A 20,658-nucleotide genomic window follows, 5' to 3' on the forward strand; every position below is an offset into this window, starting at 1 on the left:
AGATTTTATTTATTCATTTGAGACACAGAGATACAGAGACAGAGAGAGAGCATGAGCAGGGAGAGAGGCAGAGGGAGAGGGAGAAGCAGGCTCCTCGCTGAGCCAGGAGCCCGATGTGGGGCTCGATCCCAGGACTCTGGGATCATGACCTGAGCCGAAGGCAGACGCTTAACCGACTGAGCCACCCAGGCGCCCCGAATATTAGCCATCTTATAATACCTTTGTACCCAAATCATTAAAGATAATTTTTTTAAAGATTTTATTTATTCACTTGAGAGAGAGAGCACACAAGCTGGTGGAGAGGCAGAGGGAGAGGGAGAAGCAGACTCCCCACTGAGCAGGGAGCCTGATGTGGGGCTTGATCCCAGGACCCTGGGATCATGACCTGAGCCGAAGGCAAATGCTTAACCATCTGAGCCACCCAGGTGCCCCTAAAGATGATTTTCTAAACTTATACTAATATACATGTGATCCTGACAGTTTGCTTGCTTAAATCAGGTTGGTATATGTCTGTTATATCCTTCTCTTCTCAGTACACATACATATCCTAAAAAGTGATTTGTAATCCTTGTGTAACAAAGAGAACGTTGTGAAGTGGGAGTACATGCCAGTGGCTAAGTTGGGAAGAGCTGGAAAACCACAGTGCCTAAAATTAAATCTTGCCCCATTCCTCCCATTTAACTTCCTACGTAACTTTGCACAAATCACTTAACTTTTCTGTGCTTCAGTTTTTTTTTAATTATTAAATGATATAGTATAACCTGTTTGACAGAGGTGTTAGGAATATATTTATAAAGCACTTGGATAGGCTTGGCACTAACAATACTTACTACCACCACCACCAATGACAATGACAAAACATAACCATAAATGTTAGCTATTATTATTATTAAGAAGCTGCTACCGGGCGCCTGGGTGGCTCAGTCGTTGAGCGTCTGCCTTCGGCTCAGGTCATGATCCCAGGGTCCTGGGATCGAGTCCCGCATCGGGCTCCCTGCTCCTTGGGAGCCTGCTTCTCCCTCTGCCTCTCTCTCTCTGTCTCTCATGAATAAATAAATAAAATCTTTAAAAAATAAATAAATAAATAAATAAAATAAATAAATAAAAAAGAAGCTGCTACCAAAATTATCTCATGAAGAGAACTGACTCCTCTCAAGATTTATAATATATTTATAAATAAACCCTTTTATGCAAAAGTTGAAATCCCAGGACATAGCTATAAATTGGACAACAACCCAAAAATAGTTAAGCTGCTCTATATAAAGAAGTGAAGGAATTGTTTTTTGCTACTGGGAGGGGATAAGAGAGAAGGTGTGAAGCTATTCATACAGTGAGATGAAAGGCCCTGAGGAATTTTCTTGTGGTTCAGAAAGAAGCCAAACAAAACAATAAAAATAATCAGATCATTCCATAAAGTATTTGCATTCTTCATGATAGCTGCTCTGGTTATTTCAACGGGTGAACGCTGATTCAAAAAAAAAAAAAAAAAAGGAAGAGAGTTTGAGTTACGTTAAAAGAGACTCGAGAGTGTGGAATCATTAGTATAACAGCAGAAGTCTAACTTATAATCTCTCCAATCTTTCAATAAGCCATACCCCATGACTACACTGGAACTGAGAGAAGAGAATACTGGGAAATTGAATTCCCAGGTAAGAAGAAAACTGAATGGTCTAAACCAGCGGAGTGATCTCTGGAGCCCATTTGGCAAAAAGGTAGCAACTGTGTTGAAGATAGGAGAGTTCAGTGAGGTTCTACTAAAGCACACAGATAACGCCAATCAGAGTTCATTCGTAGAAGGAAAGGGTCAGACCCTGAGTCTGAAAAACTTCAAGAACAATTCTGCAATCTGGTAGAATTGAGTACTGGTTCCTAGGGTGTGCAACGGGAAAAGTTTTGAAATTATTGATCAGATTGAATGGTACTAAAAAATAACACTTCTGTAGAAAAGGGCGCCAACTTGGAAAGAGGAGGTACCTCTTGAAGAGATGGCAGTAAAGGGAAAGAGGAGGCAATGGTAGGTAAAATCCATAGTAAAACAAGACACCAAGAAGAATGCAGAAATAAATCAACAAAAAAGATGCTATTTTTAATTGAAGAAATTGTACTTTACTATAGCAACAGAAGAAGATGCTCTTAAACTAAGAAACCAAATAAGTCATACAAACCTCTCCCTTTGGAATGCCTACTATTCCAATAAAGACTAATTATGAATTTAAATAAAGAGAATTTAATATCCATGTGGAATTTATATAAGAAGAAAACACAACATGAGAACAAAACACTAGGAGTAACAACAACCAAAAGAAGGTATGAAAAAAAAACCTATAATGCAACACTGTAAATTAAATGTAATTAGATAAATCAAAATAGAAATGAAAAAACAGGAAGACATAAACAGGGAAATAGTCAAACTGAAGAAAAACATGAAAAAAAGATAAAAATATATTAGAATATAAACCAAACTATATTAAATTAATTATTAATGTATTGATTAAATGACCAGGGGAGAATAGCATATGATTAAATTACAATAAGTGGCACAGAAAATAGCAATGCAATCAAGGAGATAAGAGTCCAGTAAAAAGGGCTTAAGTGTAACATAAGAGAAAAGATAACAGGGATCAAATAAAAAGTTACTAATCGAGAAAACAGGCAAAGAAGATCTAATGTGTATATAACTGGAGTGGCCAAAGAATAGAACAATGATGACGGAACAAATATTTAAAAGGATATTTAAAGAAAATCTCTCAATACAATTAAAGAAATGAAATAAGATCTGAATAGATGTATTCAGATAGATAAGACCTATTGGTCCATTCTGAGATATAGTCTAGTAAAATCAAAAGATAAGTAAACTTAAATAAATTTCTCTGTGCATCCAAACCAAAAACAAACAATAAAAATCCAAATAATCTACAAAGGAAATAATCCATTTGGCATAAGACTTTTCAAAAGGAACATACAAAGTAAACATAAAAGAGCAACATTTTAAATCCAGGAAAGAAAATAAAGAGCCGGGGATTTTATGTCCAGGCAAATTCATCTTATAGTATCAAGGCTATAGAAAAATTGGTTTAAAGTTGACAAGAATATTCTAATCATAAGCCTTCCCTAAGGAATTAACTGTAGAATGAGCTTGATTCAACCAAATGATTATTGGGGAAATTGGCATGAGAACTGTGGGGTATCAAATATGTTCTACCATAAATATAAGCCTAAAACAAAAGTGGTTCTGAGGGTGGACTAAATGTCATATGCTCTTGAAGAAAGGAAATAACACAACTTAAAATTGGGAGAAGAAGGGAAAGAGGCAAAGGGAAAGTATAAGAAACTCAATGAATGCTGCATGGGTAGTGTAAGAGAATAAAGATACCATTTAATGCTAACAAATGGAGTAGTATCAGACTAAGTAATAAAAAAGGTGAGTTAGGGGCATTATATGAAGTGATTAGTAAAAGTCATTTAAACAAACATATATATGTTTTAAAATACCAAGTAAACCAAGTCTTAAAACACAAAGAAAAAGAACCGGTAGTGAAAAACACAACAAATATAATACACTCAAAATATTCAAAATAAAATAACAGAATAGAAATGAAGCTAAATGCATGAAGTCTGTCAATAAATGAAAGTGAGCTTAATTTGCTTAATAAAATAACAAGGCTTTTAGAGAGCTCCCCAAACAAAGCTCAATTTGATGCTGTTTACATGAGGGATACCTAACACACATTGGTTCAGAATGATTAAAAATTTCCCAAATTCCCTTTTACAGGGGTTATATACCTTTGCATTCTTACTATCAAGGCATGAGAGTCTTTTTTTCACAGCTGCTTCAAAGAGTATATTGTCAAACTTACACATTTTAATCTTTGTTTCTTTTATCAAAAGGGAAACTGAACATTGTAAAATATGTTTAAGTTCATTTGTCTTTCTTTCCTTATGAATTGCTGATTCGTATTTTTGTCCACTTTTCATCAATTTTGGAGGGGGGAGTTACTTTTAATTTTCAGCTTTTAAGAGCTCTATTTTATATATCAAAGGTTAAAATTATATGTGTAATGCACAGTGCAATTGTTATCCCCCAAGTTGTCAGTTGTTTTTTGACTTTGCTTAAAGTTACTGTCGCTCACCCTGAAAATACACCACCACAAATATGCGTTATATATATCACAGGCATTCTTTTTAGGAGCAAAAGACTAGAAATAAATCCAATGTTAATCACAATGTTGAATAAAGTATGGATTATTCACAGAATGGCGTTCTCAAAGTCATAAAAAAAGAATAAAATATTCCTATGAAGTGGTTTGAGTGATCTCTAGAACACATTTTTTTAAGATTTATTTATTTATTTGAGAGAGAGAGAGAAAAGAGAAAGGGAATGGGAAGAAGGAGAGGAGAGAGAGAATCTCTCTGAGTGTGGAGCCTGATGTGTGGGGCTTGATCTCATGACCCTGAGATCATGAACTGAGATGAAACCAAGAGTTAGATGCTTAACCAACTGAGCCACCGAGGTACCCCTCTAGAACACATTTTTAAGGGAAAAGAATCAAGGTTCGGTACAATGTATATGGATAAATAAGGAGGGAGAAAAACAAGACATGTTTTATATATTCAAAACTTGAATAAATTCAAAGAGGAAGCAAAACACATAACTGAAAATAAACTAAAATAAAACTATAAATCTGATAACATAATCACAGAGGAAAAAATAATTCTGAGTTACCTTTCACTCTGGGAGAAAAACTGAACTCACTAGTTTCATTGCTATTAGTTTTATTTGTCTAGCTAATTTGAAACTGTTTTATAAATATTTTAGGATAAAAAAGTAAACATGATAATGTTATTAGGATCCAAAATTTTCAGAACAGAATATTTGGAAGAAAATAAAAGAGATTAGAAATTTCAATACAAATTTATAATTTTTAATGTATGTTTCCTACGTCTGCTCACTGAAATGGCCCATGAAGGCATTCCTCCAGTAGTGAGGACCATACCTAGTTTCCCCACCAGAAGGAACCAGGGCTCCTTGGAGAAAAAGGTGATTGTCAGTCTGGAGCAGATGAACCTAGGATGTCTCATTTCAGAAAACAAGAAAACACTCAAAGACTGAATTTGCTGGGATTCCCACTAGCCAAATTTGTGATAATTTGATTATCAAAAAGAATAATGACTCTAATTGATTGTAAAGCACTGAACAAATTAAAATCTATGAACCCAATAGTCACTAATCAAAAGAATAAAACTCATTTGCCACCCTTGGAGGTAAATCTTCCACTAAATTGCTAATTAAAGGGAAGGAATTAATCATTTACTTTGTCTTTTGGGGAGGAAAGATATCTCTGTTCAAATTGATAATAGAAAGCTTTTTTTTTTTTTACAAAAAAAGCTAAAAAATACAGAAGAAGGAATAGAATTAGAAATCAACGTTTTGCAATCCTCCATGAAATAATTGGCTGAGGCAAGGCATTATTGGAGTCTGCCTAAAGTAGTATGGAAAGGTTGTTACAAGGTAGAATATTTACATCATACAAAGGAGAAAATGTGCCTTTACAGTACATCTATCAGGAGGTTACCACCTTAACCAAAGGATCAACCTTAAATTACTTAGAGTGGAATAACCTGTCCTAATATGCACCAAAATTACCTGAATCTAAATAAATCTTTTACCTCCAGTTTACAATAACCTCTGGCCTGAACTCTTCAAGAAGTCAATGTCATTAAAAAAAAATAAGGAGGGGATGGCCATTCTAAAGTAAAAGAAAATAAAAAACATAGCAACCAAATGCAATATGTAAACCCTGTTTGGATCCTTGGATTTTTTTCTTTTTTTTTTTAATATAAAAGGTATAATTCTATGCAAAATTAGGAAGGCAAAAAAGATATAAAAGGCATTTTATGTGTGAGGAAATTTGATATAGAATATTAGGAAATATTAGGAAAAATGTTAGTTTTCTTAAATGATAATGAAATTGCAGCTGAGTAGGAAAAGTAACTTTTTTAGGAGATGCATGGCTGGAGTATTTAGGGATAAAATATCATGGTGTCTGAAGTTTACTTTTAAATAGTTTATAAAAAAAAATGTGGTACATAATATATACATGATAAACTGGGCAAAATATAAACAAAGTTTGAATCTAAGTGGTGTGTACATTGGTGACCATTGTACTATCCTTTCAACTTTTCTATCTGAACTCCACAATGAAAAGTTAGGGGAGGAATGACTTAAGAGAAGTAACAACTCTATGGTATATGCTGGAAAGTGAGTTTGTGCAAGCATATCTTGAATGCCCCTGTTAATCACTATCTTGAAAATGTAAAAACCCTGTCCTCCCTCTATATTCCCATCAAGCATAATGTACAGAAGAACATGTTCAGTGTTCAAGGTCAGGGCTCCCTAGGTGGCCAACCCAGAGCATCTCTCTTCTAACAAAGAGTGTCCAGGTGGCAGGCTTTACTCTCCTTGGAAATGCTGGTCATGCGAGGTGGGGGATGGGCCACTGAGAGTTACTAGGTTAAGTTGCTATGATATTAAAATTTACTGCAAGTAGATCCCAGCAGGGGATGCCTTGTCTAGTCAGTTGCTCCTGGAGTTCCTGTATATAAGTTCCCCCAATTAACCTATGGCTCGATTGCTGTCTGGGGGTCTTTTCTTTGGTCTCACCAGGCCATCACCTACACGAGGCTTAGAGTCTGCTGGAATGTTGCTCCACAACAATCAGTTGAAATATGTGGTCCTAAAATGTATCCTGAATTAGATAGAACATTTGTTTATTCATTTATCATTTGGGGAAGATCAATGATGATAAAAATTAGTTTTAAAATACTTTATCAGGGGGCGCCTGGGTGGCTTAGTCATTAAGTGTTTGCCTTCGGCTCAGGTCATGATCCCAGGGTCCTGGGATTGAGCCCTGCATTGGGCTCCCTGCTCCACGGGAAGCCTGCTTCTCTCTCTCCCACTCCCCCTGCTTGTGTTCCTGCTCTCGCTGTGTCTCTCTCTGTCAAATAAATAAATTAAAAAATATTAAAAAATTATTTTACCAGTAATGAAGTTTAAATTCTCTTATTGTTCCAAAGGATCATGATAATTCAAGACCTACAGTTTGGTTTGGTCAGTTTAGCTTGAGTGGACATCTGGTTAGAGAAAATACATCCAGAGTGGTCTACTTACATCTGCTGGCTGACTTTAATGAGTCTCTGCTAACGGGTTTCCCCTGTTGGATGGCTGAAGGATATCAGGTGTGGACATCCTGTGAGTGCTAAAAGAGAACAGTAAAAGAAAAGATATCCTTTAGGTATTACTAAAGGGGCTATAGTAGGTAAGTGACTGTGTGCTTCTGTGATATGCTAGAATGAAACTAGATCATTAGGTAATAACTGAAGAAATACTTGTTTACCTAGCCTTGTGATAGCTATCTGAACAGAAATATGAAACTTGATATATTTAGTTATATTTGGTGTAATGTATTTCTCCTGTAAATCCAAATAATCTGATTTTATTTTCATAAATTATATATAATAAGAAAGCTGTCAATTCTATAGAACCAGCCAGTTTACAACATACTTTTCTATACAGTGAAGAAGGCAGTGAAATAGTTTTTAATCTCATTTATATGTGAAGTAACAGGCATGGAGACTAAATTATTCACCTAAAGCCACACGGCTAATAAAGCTAAACCGTGGGTAAGGCCTACAAGCCAGCCCCTCTTCCTTCTTTTCCAGGCTCCTTTTTTAAAAATAACTGAATCTCATCAAACTCATTTGTACTTGTCGATCCAGGCTAGGGCTCAGCCTGACTGGTGATGAAGCGGAAAACTGGCACTTCACAATAATGAATTCTCTTTGCCTGATGTGCTTTACACGGTAAGACATGGCCAAATGTACGTTTCAGGTCGCAAGTGGCTGTTTGGTTGTGGAGACCTATTTTTAGCTTCTTTTTATTTTAATGATGCTTGATCACTCACATTCTTTTCATTTCGCATGAGAAGAGTGATGGTATTTTTCTGTTAACTTCACCTGAATATAAAACCCCTTAATTAGCTGTGGCACTGGGTGGGCAAGTCTGCCTTTGGTCCCTTCTCCTCCATGGAATCCTTGGCCCCAGTCGAGCTTTCTCAGTTCATTGCTCTTTTTAAGGAACTGTTAGAGGAGCTTGAGGGCTCTTGAACTTTTGATGCCAATGGGTAGTGAGACACTCTCTGGGCTTAATAGGTTCTTTCCAGAATTGCTAGACTGTATTTGTTTCTCAGTACTAGCAGGCAGGGATATCCAGAGGGGATCTTTGCATGTAATGCAGAAGGCAGTTTTTTTCCTGCTTGTTTTAGTTCTCTTACTTTGTGGGTTTTTTGTTTTGTTGTGTTTTGTTTCTTTCTTTTTTTTTAAATCTCAATTTATAGCTATCCGTGCATAAAACACTTGGTGTGTTTAGCTAATATCTTAGAAGAGAAGCTGAATGAGTGTTTTCAGTTTTCTTCTTTCCTTAACAGACAGTGATTTTCCAGACCGAGAATTCTACCATGGAGGAAGTCAGGAGTTCATCTTTGTATCTGCTTCATTTAAAGGGATTGAACACATTTACTCAATTGTAATATCCACCTATGACTCACCTTTACTTTGTGTGTGTGTGCGTGCACTCACACTCATGTGCATCTAGTTAACTTCACAGACTAAGATCTTTGATTCATTTATGGTTTTCAGTTTTAAAACAGTAGCTGCTCAAATATAATTTCTCTTTTAAAATTAAACAAGTTTAAACATCTATCAGCATATATAGTATTTTTTACTTGTTTTTGGCAAAAGAGATAATTTCTTCTCTATTATTCTAATGAACAGTATAAAGAATAGAATACTCTTCTAAGGGAAGTAGTTGACAAGAATTACATGTTTGTGTGTGAAGAGAGCCATTTTTTTGATAACATGCTTTTTTTTTTTTTTTTTTTAGATCAGTCTATACTAACAAAAGTGAAGTGGAGAGGACAGGAAGTAGGAGGGGTATGGAGAATGGGACAGAGAAAGTGTTTTAAAATATAATGTATTTAGTAGAAAACTTGAGATATAGTAGGACCAATAGATTAGAAAATTGCTGTCCTAGTTTGTTGTTCTCAGTTCCCAAGAGGTAAGAACACACTAGGCCATGCGGGCTCCACAAACAGAAGTACCGCCATCAGGTAGGAGATGGAAGGAGAGGGAACACTGGGCAAGAGCCTTTATTGTGGTTTCTTCAGGAGGATGTGCATGGCAGGAAAGGCAGGTTTAGGAGTGGCTAGTTTGAATAATTTCAGTGTAGAAGGGCTGTCCTTCATTGTCTGGCACCTAGCCTGGGGTGACTTGGGTAGGTAAGTAGTGGCCCAGAGTGTGACAGCCTGATAGAGCAGGTGCTTGGGCTCTGGATGGGTTGATTTGTATTTGCAAAGTGCACACTTGGGTGAATTTTTTTTTTTTTTAAAGATTTTATTCATCTATTTGACAGAGAGCATAAGCAAGGGGAGCTGCAGGCAGAGGGAGAAGCAGGCTCCCTGCTAAGCAAGGAGCCCAATGCAGGGCTCGATCCCAGGACCCTGGGATCATGGCCTGAGCCAAAGGCAAATGTTTAACTGAGTGAGCCACCCAGGCACCCAGTTGAATTGTTTTTTATCTCTAGGAATTGGCTACCTTTGGAAGGGGCAGTCCCTCCAGGGTCAGCGAGGCTCCAGACATCAAAACATCAGAATGTGGACAATAAAAGACACGGTTAATACAGAGAGAAAGAGAAAGAAGACTGGAGGTGAATTAAGAAGAAAGACACACAAAATATGCCTGAGTCTAAAATGATGTTTTAGAAATTTAATATTATATTATAGATGAAGAAACCAAGGTTTTCTCTGATGTATCCAGGTTTTGTGTAAGCATTCTTTCTGCTCGGCCTCCACAGAGCATTTTAAAGGTTTTACTATAATAATGCTTATCATAGTGCTTCAGTTGAATTACTTTTTGGGTATCTGTTTCCTCCACAGAACTAAAAAGCCCTGAAAGTCAGTACTTTATCGTCTCTTCTATGTACCAGTTCTAGCACATTCCACATATTTACAAATCTTTGAAGAAGGAAGGAAACAGAAGACAAGAAAAATGGAAAGGAAGAAGGAAAGTGCTAGGGTTTCAAGGACTGCTGCGGTAAGAAGGGGATTTGAATACTCATGTTACAAATTTTTTTAAAGATTTTTTATTTATTTATTTGAGAGAGAGAGAGAGAGAGAATGAGCATGGGGTTGGGGGTGGGGAAGAGGCAGAGGAAGAAACAGACTCTCTACTGAGCAGGGAGCCCATTACGGGGCTCGATCCCAGGACCATGAGATCATTACCCGAGCTGAAGGCAGAGGCTTAAGTGACTGAGCCACCCAGACGCCCCTCACGTTACAAAATTGAAAAGAAAAAAAAGAAGGGGACTTGAGACTAATCTCCAGGGAAACACCAATGACAGAATTATTTTGTAGGGAGGAGGCTAGTGACATATGTCTTATGCAATAAAATACATAATTGAAGTCACTGGCACCATCCAGCTTGGATGATACCTGTCACTACCCTCAGCTTATGATTGACCCACAGATTAACACCTCACTGTAATTGTTGGGGAATGGCAGAGTGGAAAATGAGCATGAAAATGAACAGGAAAAGAAAGCCATCATGAGCCAAAATGCACATGTATGAGATGTAGGAATCATGATATTTAGGAATGAAAAATGAGGATGAAAAGCATAATTGTGTGTTGAGTTGCTATGCAATACTATGAAGAAAGAGGGGGGTGCCTGGGTGTCTCAGTTGGATTAAGCATCTGCCTTCAGCTCAGGTCATGATCCAGGGGGCCTGGCATCAAGCTCCACATTGGGCTCCTTGCTCAGAGGGCAGTCTGCTTCTCCCTCTCCCTCTGCCCCTCCCCCCTGCTTGAGCACGTGCGCGCGCTCTCTCTCTCTCTCATACAAGTAAATAAGTCTTTTTTTAAAAAAAGAAAGAGGAATTCAAAAGGGGGTGCCAGTGAATCAACATAGATAACCATGTTTCTCACGGTATGAGAGATAAGCCGGTGTGCTGTGGCTCCCAGTGATTCAGGGAGAATTTAGCAGCGGAACGGTAATACGAGGCTGACTTAATGTGGCAATATCTGCCAACATCAGACAGAGTCTGACTGCAGTTTGAAAGAAAAATACATAAGAAGGGAAACTACTAAATTTGAAATTGAGTGGTTTTAGAGGAGGTGGTCTCCCACTCTGAGAAGCTAAATATAGATGTTGACTGATTAGGCATTGTCAGATTTACCCACTTACCATCCCTTGAGTTCTTGCTATTTCAAGTTTCCTAGGATACTCCTCCAAGACCCCTGCAGGAGCCTCTGTGGGATCAGTAATAATTGTTAGAACACCAAATGGACCTTAAACCAAAGGCAATGTGAAACCAATAAAAAGCTGTTTGTGAAAACATGGGAAATAGAACTCGTATTCTTTCCCGGTCAGGTGTTGGATTTACTGGTTCTTCTAGCTTCTGATCTCTGTGGTGTATAATCAATTATTGATAATCTAAGTCAGTGGTTGCAAATAGGTTTAAACTTGCCTGCCAACTCCAATGGCTTAGTAGTAGAAGCTGACTGGAGCCTTATTTTAAATAATGCTGAGTGGGCGCCTGGGTGGCTCAGTCGTTAAGCGTCTGCCTTCGGCTCATGTCATGATCCCAGGGTCCTGGGATCGAGTCCTACATCGGGTTCCTTGCTCCGCGGGAAGCCTGCTTCTCCCTCTCCCACTCCCCCTGCTTGTGTTCCCTCTCAGACTGTGTCTCTCTCTGTCAAATAAATAAATAAATTCTTAAAATAAATAAATAAATAAATAAATAAGTAAATAAATAAATAAATAAATAATGCTGAGAACACATCTCAGCTGAATAGTAAAGAATGCTGGACTCAATTAGCAATGCCAGCCATGGATAGAGCCGTTTGTGGTAAGTATTTATCATCCCATTCCAGATACCCTCCCCTATTTAGTGGGTAGTTTAAAATTATATTTTCAGGCCAAGAAATGGATATAATAGTTTCTCATACAATTCCTATGAGAGGTGTAACTCCATTTGATAATAGTAAAATAAAATATGTTAAATTTGCCCAGAACTCTTTATATATATTTTAAATAACAGATTTAAAGGATCTATGAGTTACATGAAAAATACTAAAAGGTCACTGTAGCCCCACTTAAGACCTGAAAATCCACCTGGGCAACCACGTAATCTGTAATCATGATTTTGTTGCCCCTCATCCTTCTGCCTTATTCCAGTGACGCAAAATGTTCAAATCAATTCTATACTAATCTAAATCAGCCATTTAAAAAGGCCGATCATTTGTCATTTGTCAACATAGTCTATGTATGCTTTTCTGTATAAAATGAGATTTCAAAATATATTTTGGTCTTTTTCTAAATCACTTAAACTCCCATTCGTTTTCATTCCTTCAGCTTTTATCCTTGAAGGTATCAGGTAAAGTAGGAGTCTCTGGAGTCTGTAAAAGTGGAACAAAACAAACATCTAATCAACCAACCAAATAAACCAATACATAGTCCAAACCAGTCTACTGTTACTTAATATTGGGTTCCTTTATAGCTCATGATGGTCAATTTGCAATGGATCACTGACCCCCAATAACACTTTACTTGATTTAATATCTGCCATTTCTTTTTTGTAGTTAGTAAAGGCTATTTTAGATAAAGCTTATTTCCCCAAAGTAGAACATTTTGAGTGCAGGACATATTCATAACTGTATGTGTTTTTATTCTTTTCTTATTGCTATGTATTTACTCTTTCTGATTTTACACCAAATTGCCTATTGGTCCCTTAGTCTTCCTTTGCATATATTATAAATAAAGAAGTAATTAAAACTGAAATTGGGAACATGGGGGAAGTGATAAAAGTAAAACAAGGAGTAGATCAATAAAACATTACTTTTTTTGGTGTTCTTTGCAAATATTAAAAAAAAAAAGTGACATTGAGTACAATATAACCCCCTTTAGTAATGACTGGGTATCACCAGCTCCTTTTTGTACCTTTTCTCTACATTTACAGTGATAAGCAATCACTGTAGAATTTTTTGTGTGTGTTTGAATAGAAAACTGCACTATCTACAGCATATTCTTCCAGGTTATTAATTCTTGCTCTGTTCATTGTCTTTGAACTAGTTTTCAATTATTTATCGGTTACAGGTAACTGAGAGGTAAAATATGTCCTGTTTGGTAGTGATTTTAATTATTTCCTCCCTTCTGGAAAATCCAGTTTTGTCCCCACTTGCAGTTCATCTCAACATTCCTTTACATCATATAATTTTGTGCTCTTTTGGCTTTTCTTTTGAACCAGTAATAACATCTATTTTGTTCCCTCATATCAAATAAGTAAAGTAAACCCTTTTAACACATGATTATTTTTGTATCTTCATGAATCATGATTTACCATTTTCTTAAACTAAAGGTAATAATTAAAGATAAGACAAGTCATTTTTAAAATTTTTTATTGTTATGTTAATCACCATACATTACATCATTAGTTTTTGATGTAGTGTTCCATGATTCATTGTTTGTGCATAACACCCAGTGCTCCATGCAGAACGTGCCCTCTTTAATACCCATCACCAGACTAACCCATCCTCCCACCTGCCTCCCCTCTAGAACCCTCAGTTTGTTTTTCAGAGTCCATAGTCTCTCATGGTTCATCTCCCCCTCCGATTTCAACCCCTTCATTCTTCCCCTCCGGCTATCTTCTTCTTCTTCTTCTTCTTTTTTTTTTTTTCTTAACATATATTGCCTTATTTGTTTCAAAGGTACAGATCTGTGATTCAACAATCTTGCACAATTCACAGCGCTCACCATAGCACATACCCTCCCCAATGTCTATCATCCAGCCACCCCATTCCTCCCACTGCCCCCCCACTCCAGCAACCCTCAGTTTGTTTCCTGAGATTAAGAATTCCTCATATCAGTGAGGTCATATGATACATGTCTTTCTCTGATTGACCTATTTTGCTCAGCATAACACTCTCCAGTTCTATCCATGTCATTGCAAATGGCAAGATCTCATTCCTTTTGATGGCTGCATAATATTCCATTCCAATATATATATACCACATCTTCTTTATCCATTCATCTGTTGATGGACATCTTGGCTCTTTCCACAGTTTGGCTATTGTGGACATTGCTGCTATAAACATCGGGGTGCATGTACCCCTTCGGATCCCTACATTTGTATCTTTGGGGTAAATACCCAGTAGTGCGATTGCTGGATTGTATGGTAGCTCTATTTTCAACTTTTTGAGGAACCTCCATACTGTTTTCCAGAGTGGTTGCACCAGCTAAGACAAGTCATTTTTGAAAGCAGTTTAGAAGTTTAAAAATTTTCAAATAGACTGTTACTCCTTTTTGTCTTTCTCCTGCTCTTCTTCCTCTTCTTTATTAACAGAATCAGTTAGGTGGGACAGATGCTTTCTTAATGTAGTGACAATGTTAGAATCAAAGAGAATATTTTGTTTAAAGTGATAGCACTATAAATATTCAAAAAATGTTAAGTCTCTGCTGATTTACTTCAGTAAACAAGGAATTTTTACATCGTAAAGTTAACCATAATCTCTGTGATAGAGCAAAGCACTAAATTACCCTGACAGGCAAATAGTCTGCCAGCTTCGCATCTTGGGTCTCTTTCCAGACTTCCAGTGCCTGCTCATATCTCTTGGTAGAAACTAAACAGATTTCTCCAAGAGGAGAGGAAAAAAAAATTCTGGGTTTAATTTAAAATAGTACTAGGGAAAAAAAATGGAATGTCTCTACAGAAGCCGAGAATGGACAAAAAGACATTATTTAACTTAACAAAAATGCCCAGACAAGAAAAGGGCCTTGCTCTCTTTTTTATCTCACATTTCTTCACAGGAGAAATACAAGATCATTCTTTCCATTTGAATTTCACAGCTCTGCTTCAATGGTGAGAAAACACCAGCAAGGTTTGTTTTGTTTTTGTTTTTGTTTTTTGAAATAAGCTTTGCCACTCCCCGCCCCCCCCAACCCCGGGCCCTTTTTTTTTTTTTTAAAGATTTTATTTATTTATTTGAGAGAGAGAGAGAGAATGAGAGAGAGAGAGAGCGTGAGGGGGGGAGGGTCAGAGGGAGAAGCAGACTCCCCGCCGAGCAGGGAGCCCGATGTGGGACCCGATCCCGGGACTCCAGGATCATGACCTGAGCCGAAGGCAGTCGCTTAACCAACTGAACCACCCAGGCGCCCAACCCCTGTCCCTTTAAGTGTTAGGGAATTAGGTAGTTCTGACTTTTCTCAAAGTTTGGTTTTTATTTTTCAGTTAATGTTGCTTTATGTAGCTACTTTTCATTAAACTCACTGTATTTGTTTTTACTTGTCCCTCCCCCATATCATTTTAATATGACAAAAATTAAGCTTGAACATTTTGACTTAACTAACCAATTCTTTGTTTTAAAGTTATGTGTAGAAAACTACTTTTAAAGTTTATATTCATAATTAAATTTACCAAACATTATTGAACACATGTTATGAATCATTTAAGGACTGAGAACGTATCAGTGAAAGTTGCAAGGTCCTTTGAATGCATAAATCACTAGCAACAATTTCTACAAAAGATTGGAGCCACAAGGGGATTTGGATTTTTTTTTCAGTTCTAATTATATTCAAGATTTCTTGATTTCTTGATTTGTGTCCTCACAAAGTAGTATCTTCTTTAAGATAAAGAACCTTCTGATAAATAAGAATGCTGGAGTTACTGTAAGTCTGACTCAGCAAAAAGAGAGCTCAGAAAAGTGATATTGGTGACAGGATAATTTTCAGGAAAAGACAAAATCATGATTCATATGGATATAAAATATTGAACTCCCTATGAGATGATATTTTACTCAGGTCACTAGGAAAATGTTTAAACTATTCAGTGGAAAAGTCAAAGGAGCGCACATTTACATGGAATAAAGGAATGTTGCAATAAATTGCAAATGGAGACAAAACTGGATTTTCCACAGGGTGGAGGAAGTCAATTAAAAGTACTATCCAGTGCCTACAATTTACAAAGATTTGATAAATGAACAATGAACGAAGATAATCAACACAGCTAGGACATGATAACTGAGAAGGGTGTGTTATAGATGAGGCATAGTTTTCCATGGAAACACATTTTTTTTTGTTTGTTTACATAGGGAAAAAGAAATAACACCAAATAAGCCCATTAAACCTAGTTAATATCATCAAATCAGTTCTCCTACAAGGTCAGAGTGCCATCCATGCAGGAGTGGATACAGAAAAACATGGTCAAAGGCAACACAAAGTACAGGAAGCATCTTGGTATATCTGCTCTGCACACCACCCCCACCCCCACCCTGCAAGGTACCACCATTAACCAAGACCTAGGCACCTTGGCCACAGATGGTAGACCAGAGGTCAACTGCTGACCCAAACTGAGTCAAGTAGATCCTCTCTCAAGAAGAACAAACTCTGAGCTTGATTTCAGTTCCTGTCTGGTTATCCACCTGATTGTGGGAAATGCCACTTTGCAGGCTCAGTCGTGATCATGTTTAACCACGTGCATAGCGAAGCAAGCAGAACTAGTATCAGAGAAAAAGGAGTTAAATGCATAGAGAGGCAGAGCCAAGAGACAGGTCTGGGTTCCTGAAGAGCTCCCAGTTCTTGGTTCCAATTCTTCATGCAGTCTGGTATAGATAAGTGTCAAAACAAATAATAGAAGTCCCCTCTTTGAAAAGAGAAAATATGTAATCAGAAATGTGAGTCAACTTGAAGAAGAGAGACTAGTATCAATTTTCTGAGACTTCAAAATAATTTGTGTACTCAGATACTGTGCTGTACCCATTTCTGTTCTGATAAAGTAAATTTATGGCCAAGTAAACTGTAGATAGTAGGGCAATCAGGTTAAAATAAAGGTTTTTAGTAAGGTTGAATTTGGTTGTGCTGTGTTATAATTACGAATTGCTGTAGTAGTTTCCTTCTTTCTTTGTAAGGAAACAAAAGATGTTCTTGCTGAGAAATTGATTTACTCAGATTGTATTGACCCATATAGGTAGTACATCTGCAAGAAGTCAGAGTTTGTGAGACATTCTTAGATAACTGTGAAACATCACAAAATGTGGATAGGGTAATGGGTGTAATAGTTCTAAGTTATTTTTAATGTCAATCACATCAGATTGAACTGAACTTAAATTCAACTGCAGTGCATTTTGATGATCTTTTACATTTTTCCATTTCATTTATCATGACTCTTAGCTATGTCCCCAAGGAGTTGACTCTGGCTGATAAAGCAGAAAAGAGATGTATTGAAAACATACTGCCAACTCTGGCTTCCACCTAAGGTATAGAAAGCTGGAAAGAGCATGGCCTCCAACTAATCACAAGAAAAGCCAGATAATGTACAAAATTATAACTTTCCTTGAACCCATGAAAGAGCTGAGGTTGCAGTGCAGCCAACTAGCCTGAAATCTTAAGATGTGCACCGCCAAGGACAAGGAGGATGTGAGCACCATTTCTACTGTGACAGTGGGAGGAAGACAAGACCTCCACACCTGTTGTAAGAAGGTAAAAAGGTTTTCAAATAGATAACGGCAGAGTGTGGGCTAGCATGAGTGTATAGTATCACTGGGATGTTAACCCCTGAGGAAAATTCACACCTGCCTTCAGGCTTTTCTGGAAGTCACTGGTACTCAGCAGCAACACTGAAGACAAAGCCTCCGAGCAGAAGTCCACTTGGCTCCTTTGCCCTGGAGGAAAAAAGCCTTAAGCTGCTGGGGGAAGGGCAGCACACGTGTACCAACATGCCCCGCCCCCCATGGGCGCACAGGTGAAATTTTATTACGCCTGGGGCCAGAGTGTAAGGAAGGCATCCTAACTACTGGGGAAGAGTTGGAGATGGCTTTGGATGCAGACTAAGGTCTCAAAACACTACAGAAGGGACCGGATCTCTGGGAAAGCCCCACCCTCTAAGACACAGGATTCAGTACCAACAAAAACGGGGGGTGGGTTTCAGTTGCCTTATACTCTGTGTAAGAATCCAGACTCAGAAGGCTAAATAAACCATAGGGGCAGAAAACAGCTCAGTGGTTGCAAAGGGCTGGAGTTCTGGGGAAGAGGACACAAAAAGGGGTGTACTTATGAAGGGATTGTTGGAAGTGATGAATCTGTTCTGTGTTTCCACTGTGGTGGTGGCTACATAACCTTATACATTTGTCGAAAATTATAGACTGGGATACTGTAGAAATTGCTATACCTCAATAAACTTACTTAAAAAGATTCATGTAGGATTCTTGGGTTATAACAAGATAATAACAGCAGTATCAATTTTGAATCTCCTCAAATTCCTCTCCTTATCAAAACCCACAGACAAACTTGATTAGCAGATCAAAAATCCACAGAGAACATACAGACCCTCATCAATTTCCAAATTTGAATAGATGGAGACAAATCAATGACAGCTACGAGGCATGCCTATTGTCAGTATCTGGGTAGAAGAAGCACTGGGGCAGCTACAGCCCAGAAAAATCCTCAAATAGCCATCGGATCCTCACTGAAGTGCTAAGAGGGTCCGTTTGAGAATAGTAGCCAAAATTGAGAGAACCTCTGCACACTTGATAGGGAATAAAAGCTAATAGTCTTTGGAAATGTCGGGAGGGGCTTGCATCGTTTCTGCCCTCTGAGTTCTCGGAACGAACAGGTGGAAGCCCCCTTCCAGGACAAAGCCCCACGCTAAGATAAACTCATGGGAATCAAATTTAAATTGAGTCCCACAGGGAAAATGGAGACAAAGTGGGAGAGAACGTCTAGGTCAAATTTGGGGAGGTGAACCAAGTCAACATGGAGGCTGCCGTATTTTGTGACACTTTGGGAAAACGTCACTGAAGGGCATTTTATGCAGCTGTGAGTTTTGAAATGCTATCCAGACCAAGCTTTTCACTGTAGTTCAAGAAAACTAGGTTCACATAAAAAGAGCAACAAAAAGGATAGAGGTCAAATTCCTTGCAGTGTTATTTATTTATTTTTTTAAAGATTTTATTTATTTATTTGCCAGAGAGAGAGAGAGAGAGGGAGAGTACAAGCAGGGGGAGTGCCAGGCAGAGGGAGAAGCAGGCTCCCTGCTAAGCAAGGAGCCCGATGCGGGACTCGATCCCAGCACCCTGGATCATGACCTGAGCCGAGGGCAGACGCTTAACCATCTGAGCCACCCAGGTGCCCTCCTTGCAGTGTTATTAAAAGAAGAGGCTGCAGCCAGGGCGCAGGGGTGTGAAGAGCGCCCGCCTCCGGGGCTCCCAAACAGACCAGGTTCGGCCACTCACCACTGACAAAATCCAAAGGCAGAGAAATCCAAAAGGGTGGTGAAACAAGAGAGGAATTTATTTCAGTGAGACCACCACTGGGGAACAGTGGACTAACATCTCAAAGACTGTCTTCCAAGCGCCAAAAATACTTCTAGGTTTATATAAGGAAAATGAGGGACAAAGGTCGATGGGTATGTGCAGGTGGGCAGTAAAGGTCAGATCCAACATTGTCTTGGGATCAGTCCTGCAGGGTCTGGCTGGCATCAGGGCAGTCCCTATTTCTTGAGAGGTTAGTTTTGGTTTCTATCTGGGGATGATTTGCCTTCAGGGTCTTTTGCCTAAGTTAAGAGAGAAGCTGGAAAGAAGAACTTAATTAGAAAGTACAGACTGAGGGGGCACCTGGGTGGCTCAGTTGGTTAAGCATCTGCCTTCAGCTCAGGTCATGATCTCGGGGTCCTGGAATCAAGCCCCCCATTGGGCTCTCTGCTCAGCAGGGAGTCTGCTTCTCCCTCTCCCTCTGCCCCTCCCCCTTGCTTGTGCACTCTTTCTCTCTCTCAAATAAATAAAATAAAATCTTAAAAAAAAAAAGAAAGTACAGACTGAGGTCAAAATGGAGGTAGTTGACATCCTCTTTCAAGGAGAAGACTAGCATCCCCAGCCAATATAAAGCATGCCATAAAGACATGTCCACAAAAAGATGTCTGACTTTGGCTCAGGTCATGATCTCAGGGTCCTGGGTTTGAGCGGTGCATAGGGTTCTACATTCAGTGGGGAGTCTGCTTCGCCCTCTCCCTCTGCTCTTCCCCCTGCTCATGCTCTCGAGCAGGTGCGCTCCCTCTCTCTGAAATAAATAAAATCTTAAAAAAAAAAAAGTAGAAAGTGAAAATAAAGATGTAATAAAAATATTTGAGAGAAAAAAGATAAGCCAAAAATATCCCAAAGTGTGTATTATAGTAGTCCTCCAACTCTCACTGTCCCCAGAATGGAAGAAAACAGAACACTTATATTTAGTAACTGTTACAGTAACTATAATTGAAAAAAAAAAAAACCTAAAATTAAAAAAGAAAAAATTTAAAATTACAGTTTGAGAGGATACATTACTACTTGAGAAAACTGACCCAGAACAACCAATACCCTAGATATATTCTAGTAAAATTATAGCACAGTAAAGAAAAAGGAAAATTATTAAACATCCAGAAAGAATGCCCAGTTACTTATAAGGGAAAGAAACTCAGATTGTCACCAGCTTTTAAATAGCAAAACTTTATACCAAGGTAATTGGAGTATCACATTCAAGATATTCATGTAAAGTAAATGTGAACCAATGATTAAATCAAGGCAAG

At 38.1% G+C, this 20,658-nt stretch overlaps 1 long non-coding RNA gene across 1 annotated transcript in view; it reads left to right on the forward strand.

Annotated features, from left to right (window-relative positions):
- Positions 1-16,803: 16,803 nt before the first annotated feature.
- The window catches only part of LOC145716684 (uncharacterized), a 5,308-nt gene continuing 1,453 nt past the window's right edge, over positions 16,804-20,658 (forward strand). Inside the window, exon 1 of the long non-coding RNA XR_014139481.1 lies at positions 16,804-17,582. This is a non-coding gene — a long non-coding RNA (uncharacterized LOC145716684). The remainder of the gene's footprint in view (positions 17,583-20,658) is intronic.

Source organism: Leptonychotes weddellii, chromosome 13 (genome assembly GCF_054177405.1).
Source record: "Leptonychotes weddellii isolate Sample4059 chromosome 13, ASM5417740v2, whole genome shotgun sequence".
NCBI lineage: Eukaryota > Metazoa > Chordata > Mammalia > Carnivora > Phocidae > Leptonychotes > Leptonychotes weddellii.